Here is a 5,892-nt window from a genome sequence, read left to right on the forward strand (position 1 = left end):
AGGCCATTGATGCACTGTCAGGAAGTTCTGTAGTATGTTACAGGAGAAAATATCTGATACCTGCACACTTGTTTTATTAACTCCCTCAAAACCATCTACAACCCCAGAAGCTACCATGTTTCCCCAGCTCAGAGCACACACATGGCCATCCATGGACCAAGAGGTAGGGATGGGGCTCATTTGGAGTTGTTCTCCCTCTTGTAATCCTTCCCTCTTGGTCCTCTGAAGGGGAGACAACACAGCTTGTCAAACCCCAGGCTCCTCCTCCTTCCCTAGTCAACCACCCAATCAAAAAGAAAAGCCACATCTCATCTTGTTTTAAATAAAAATCAAATAGCTTTACCCCACACCCACAATGCACACAGAAGTAATGCAGCATGACTAGTATTTGTTACTGAGCAAGTCACCATCACTGCCGTTTCTCCTCCTTTCCTAATTCCCTCTATTATTTATTCCTCTGGTACTCATTTCTCTCTCCACTGCCTTCATTCTCCATTTTCCTTCCTCACTGATGTCCCTCAGTTTTCAGACTTTTAATACTTTACTTTACTATCCTGATTCTACCCTTGCTTCCTGACCTCATATTTCTCTCACCTTCTCTCCACACTACTACTGTTCTTGTTTCTGTACAATAAAGACTAAAAGCTAGCTATTCACATTACAAGTAATCAAACTAGACATTTTCAGTCTGGGGTTTATGTTTTTACAGGGGGAAGTTGAAGAGTAACTGTTAAAAGGCATGTGTTATGTCCCAAAATCGGCATGACAACAGCTATGGTTCTGATCCTCCCCTGTCCATGCAGATGTCTGAAGTGAAATCCTGACATCACAGAAATTTCCAATGACTCCAATGGTGCCTTGCTTTCACCCCCTGGCTATAGTCTGAGGATAGCAGCTGCTAGGTCCGGCTGCACCATAACCATTGAACAGCCAGGCTAGTAAAAACCAACTGGGAAAGCAAAGGTTAGTTCTCAATGCAAGGGCCTAAAAAAAAGAATGTCTTAGCAATCAGCAAAGTGACAGGCTTCGTGTGCTACCAAGCTCTTTGAAACCCATCCAGTCTACTGGAAATCCCTCCCATAACAGGTTTAGCTTATTAACAGATTCAGCTTTCCACTCGCACACAGCGCAACCTGGAAAGACTTTGAAGTCCAGATAATTACATTCTTCCATGTGCTTTCCAAGAGGCAGGTTATGAACTTAATAGATGCTATCAAGTTTAAGTAGCAACTGTAACCAGCAATGTTCAGCTCCCCTCGCAAGGTTAAAAGGAGTTTGTGAAAAAGGAACAAATAGAACCCCTTGCTCAGGACATCTACAGTCAATCTTCAACAAGGCAATTAAATGTTTAATTGGACAATTAAATATGCCTCCATAGAAACCTTGGGTTCAACTTGGGTTCAGCTTCCTCTTTCATACCAGCTAGCTGCTGCTGAGAAGCACTTACAGAGACTATGTGGGTTACCTTGGCCATTACCATAGGTAAGTCACACAAGCATCTGCAGGGTGCTACTCTGGGCTGCAGCTTTAGTTTTCCCAACAATGTCAAAAAAAATCATATTACAATTTCCTACCACTCTTGGTGCCATATGGCATTTTCTTTCACTTTCGTGACTACCCCATATATGAAGTAAGCTAATGCCCAGAGAGGAACAAGTGACACCCAAGTTCTAGTATGCCATGGCTCTTAAACTACAGCAAATGCCAAACAGCCACAAAACGTCATAACTCTGCACTGCCTACACATGCATAGCAAGAGTCTCCTATTACATTTTCACATAGTATCTTCCCTCTGTAGGAACCCTGCCTTATCTGATATGACAGTACTTAGTGAATGGGTGGTTTGGCATTTTTTTTATCAATACTGCTCAACAAGTGATCATACTTTGAATGCCATATACCAATCAACCCTCTGCTAAATTAAGAAAGAACATATTCAGCATACAACAACCCAGCCTTATTCAATCAGCTCAATACAACAGTCCTCTAGAAATAATATTATGTAATCATGGAGCCTGTATCATAATTGATGTGTACAATGGGAGAGAGTTAAGCTGATATAGACAACCTTAATATTGACATTTCCAGAACAGTATGTGCTTTACTTGAACTTGCATATTCTTCTATAAAGATATATTTATGGGAATATCTCTACATAAATTGATATTAATGTATAGCTAGAGCCAGTAACCAACATTTTCATTAACTAAAACTTTTTCATTGTAATGCAAAGTTACTTACTTTACAGTAACTGGAGGTCTTCTTATATTTGTACTGTCCACATGCACTCTCCACTGTGGGTGTATATACTCTTGAGCTTGGAGCCAGTAGCGCTCATACAGCACAGAAAAAGAGAGATCCCAAGGATTTGTATAAAAGGCAAAGTGTACCTGCTATGCTTCAGTTTCTTCTCAGCGAAGGAATTCCAGGTACACAGGACTTTGAGGAAGAGGAGGTGGAGGGTGGGTTATGGAAAGCATACATGGACTAAATATCTAGAAGAACTCTAGTTACTATATGGTAAAGATCATATGTCTGCTCTACTCCATGCAACTAAAAAGCAGTAATTATTTGAAGTTGGGATTACAGAGTCTCAGGAGAACAAGGAAGACCCACCTGCTGGACAAATCCACTGGATTTAGATTAATGCTTGTGGCAAGTCACTGTACACACCTCTCTAGAAGCTAATAGCATGAATCTAGACTTATAGATCCCATAGATCTGAGCCCTGTTAAAAATGGATGGGACGACACCTGCCATTGACGTAAAGAGCGGAAGGATTTGTAGAAGCAGATCTCCCATGGACAGTTTCTCTAAGAGGAGATGGGTCCTCTCCAACCCTACAGCTTGAGACACCACTGGCCAAAAAGTGTTCAAGCTCAAGCACACAAGATGCATGCACACTCGCAGAAGAATGTGCATGTAGACAATTGATCAAAGGAGAGCCTGTTGGGTTTTTTTCCAGTGCTGTCTGTCAGAGCACCATCACAACTCGTTCCATGCACACTGCAAACTACAAGAAAAATTTCTCTGGCCTAGACTCAAGGTGGCCGAGTGCCAATAAGAGCACTAGCACTGTCAGCAAAATACAGGTTCCGAACAGAGAGTGTGGCAAGTGCACAAAGGATGTTTTTCAACCCTCGTAAAACTCCAGGCAAATCAAAACAGACAGTCAACCAAGCATCAAAAGGCACAGGCTGAGAACAAGCAAACTCAAATTATGAAGACCCTTTTAGAACACAAATACTGATGCACCCTTTAGGTTCAGCCATTGCTATACTATCAGTAAGAGGAGTAATAGGTTTTATATTGTTTTCCCCTACTGCTCTTAGAATCAAAAATCCCCTTGTTCTGACTCATGCTTTACGAGTCTTGCTGAAAACACAAGGCTGGAGTGAATGCGAACATTTTTTTTTCTAGATAAATGAAACAGCCATATAGTCAGTCATTAATGGGTATGTTTTAATTTTCAATTTTTCATCATGAATTCCTTACAAGGATAAATCCACATAAAAGATTTCTGTAAACATAATTCAATTTCCATTCTTAAATACTTATTTCTTCCTACTGTGAAAAATCCCTTTTGTGCTTCCCCCATGACCACAAGCCCAAAGGTCAAGGTACACAGATATACCTTGGCTGATGTGTCTCAATGACTGTCACGTGGAACTTCTACCGAAACTCTGCCCATAAAAGTTTCTAAGCCAGACAGGAAATTCCAGAGGAGTCAAAGTTCAAGAATAGTGCACTTAAGGCAAAAAGCCCATTTATATCCCTATACTTTTTTCCCTCTGTTATTTGCTGGTAATACACAAATGAGAAGAAAGAAGAGCTGCATACCTCACAGTAACTAGTTTTTAGAGACACTGTACTCTGGGTCAGTCCTACTGTAGGTGCGCAAATACCTATGCACACAAAAGCTCTGGTTTTCCTGGTATTCCCTCAGGCATGGTACACAGCCCAAGCATCCTTATACTCTAGGACAAAGATATAAAGGGCAGAGAAGCCATGACATTTCCCAGTTTCCTTGCACTTCAAAGCCTGTATTACATGAGTATACCACCATAAAGCTGGCAAGATAGCTGGGCAGCCACAAAATCCATATTAACCACAAAATCCCACAAAAGAATGGTTACTGAAGTTTAAGAGTCCATTTTTTCTTCTTTATATATTCACATGGACCCCATTACAAAAGGGCATTAGCAAATACCGTTCCTTCGGGATGGTGAGAATGAAGACTACCATCTGAATCAAGCAGTGACTGAAAAATGTTCTCCCAAAGCTGTCATCCATCCTAAACTAAGTCCAAACTGAACATAAAATTGCAGAACAAATTATCCACAAACCGGATTGTGTTAAGCATGATCACAAAGACTATAGAGTCTTATCCCGTTACCTGGACTAGTGATTATCTCCAGCAGTTAACCCCTATATTCCTCAATGGGTTAACTGCCTTGTTTATGCCTGTTGGTCTACTCAACCAATTTTTTGCCTCTCTTAGCAGGGCCTCTTCCCCCTGTCTTTTTTTTCTGCATTTAAATTCCTTCCTATGTTAAACACTTTCTTTCTGCAAGTCCATGCATAGCATCTGACAAAGTACACTGTTGCCCAGGAAAGCTCTCTGAACCAGTCAGTCTCCTGGGTGCCACCCTGCCCTACCTTCTGCCTGACTTCAGGCTTACAAAGCTAGCAACCTCTCTGCCTCTGGGAAGAAAGTTAAAAAATAAACACAGGAGGCACATTTGCTCTTTTGACTGAAGTGATAGCCACTAGACCAATTCAGAGTTCTCCAATTGGTGGATAGCATGTAGTAACACCACGATAAGAAAAGACTGAGAATGAGTGTACAGGTAGGTGGCAAGCTGAAACTCAGGGGCAGAAATAGGATTTTGGAAAGAGAGGTGAAGATGGTATGGTCACCATCATCACATAAAACACAACATAAGACATTTTTTTTCTAGTTAAAGGGAACCTAAAAGTAAAAGTTTTACTAATATGCTAGGGGCCTAGGTCTACATTATTCAGTTCAAGATCAAAGCAAAAACAAATACAACTTTACTGGAATGTGCACTGATTTGCAATAGCATACAAAAACAACCCTTCTTGAGCATCTTGACAGGGCAAACAAAGCTTCACTGAAAGGTATTTCTGCACCTGAGTTGACATTTCCACACCTGAGTTAATGTTTTTTGCTGGAGGGAAAAACAGTTTGAAGAGCTGTGTAATAGGAGTTACAATACCAGGATCAGTTAACAGACAATAGAATTGCAGAAGAAAGGACAGCTTGATCGTAGAACCATTAAAGTCCATTAAAAAGGAGAGAGGGTCGTTAACACCTGTGGAGTGAAGAGTTTAGAAGGAATCAGGTTCATTATAATGAACCATGAAGTCAATTGACTCCTTCACTGCTGCCTGACTAGAAATGCTGTTGCCAGCACCCAGCAGTTGATTTTAAACTTTGGGGGAGCAGGAATCAAAGGAGGGGAGGGTACAACTGCACCACTACACCCCTCCCCCCATCTCTTTTTGTGATTTCCAGACAAAGTGATAAGTTAGTTCTTCTCTGTAATAGCAAAGGGTCTCCAAGAGCAAACAAGGAAAGGGCTGAGGAGGTGTAGAAGTTAACAGGACAGTCGCAGGCTATTATGCCCACCTTGTTCAAGGTGAAGTTGGATTAAACCTGATGACATGGGAGAAGGAGACTCCCAAGGATGGCTGTAGCCTCCTTCTCAGTTTTGATGCATTTTATGACATCCTCACCCAATCTGTCAACCTCTCGAGATGCTGTTGTATTATTCCTGTGCTCTCACTGGTATTTGGAGCTCTTCCCAGTTTACTTCTCCAGTGATACCTTTTGCCTTACTGGTACACTCACATAAGATTTCTCTTTCC

General features: G+C 41.3%; 1 protein-coding gene across 5 annotated transcripts in view; it reads right to left on the minus strand.

Moving 5' to 3' along the window:
* Window positions 1–5,892, minus strand: part of MAP3K13 (mitogen-activated protein kinase kinase kinase 13) — a 125,277-nt gene that overhangs the window by 90,501 nt on the left and 28,884 nt on the right. The gene's annotated exons all lie outside the window — the stretch shown is intronic.

The sequence above is a fragment of the Alligator sinensis genome, unplaced genomic scaffold, assembly GCF_000455745.1.
Source record: "Alligator sinensis unplaced genomic scaffold, ASM45574v1 scaffold1086_3, whole genome shotgun sequence".
Lineage (NCBI taxonomy): Eukaryota > Metazoa > Chordata > Crocodylia > Alligatoridae > Alligator > Alligator sinensis.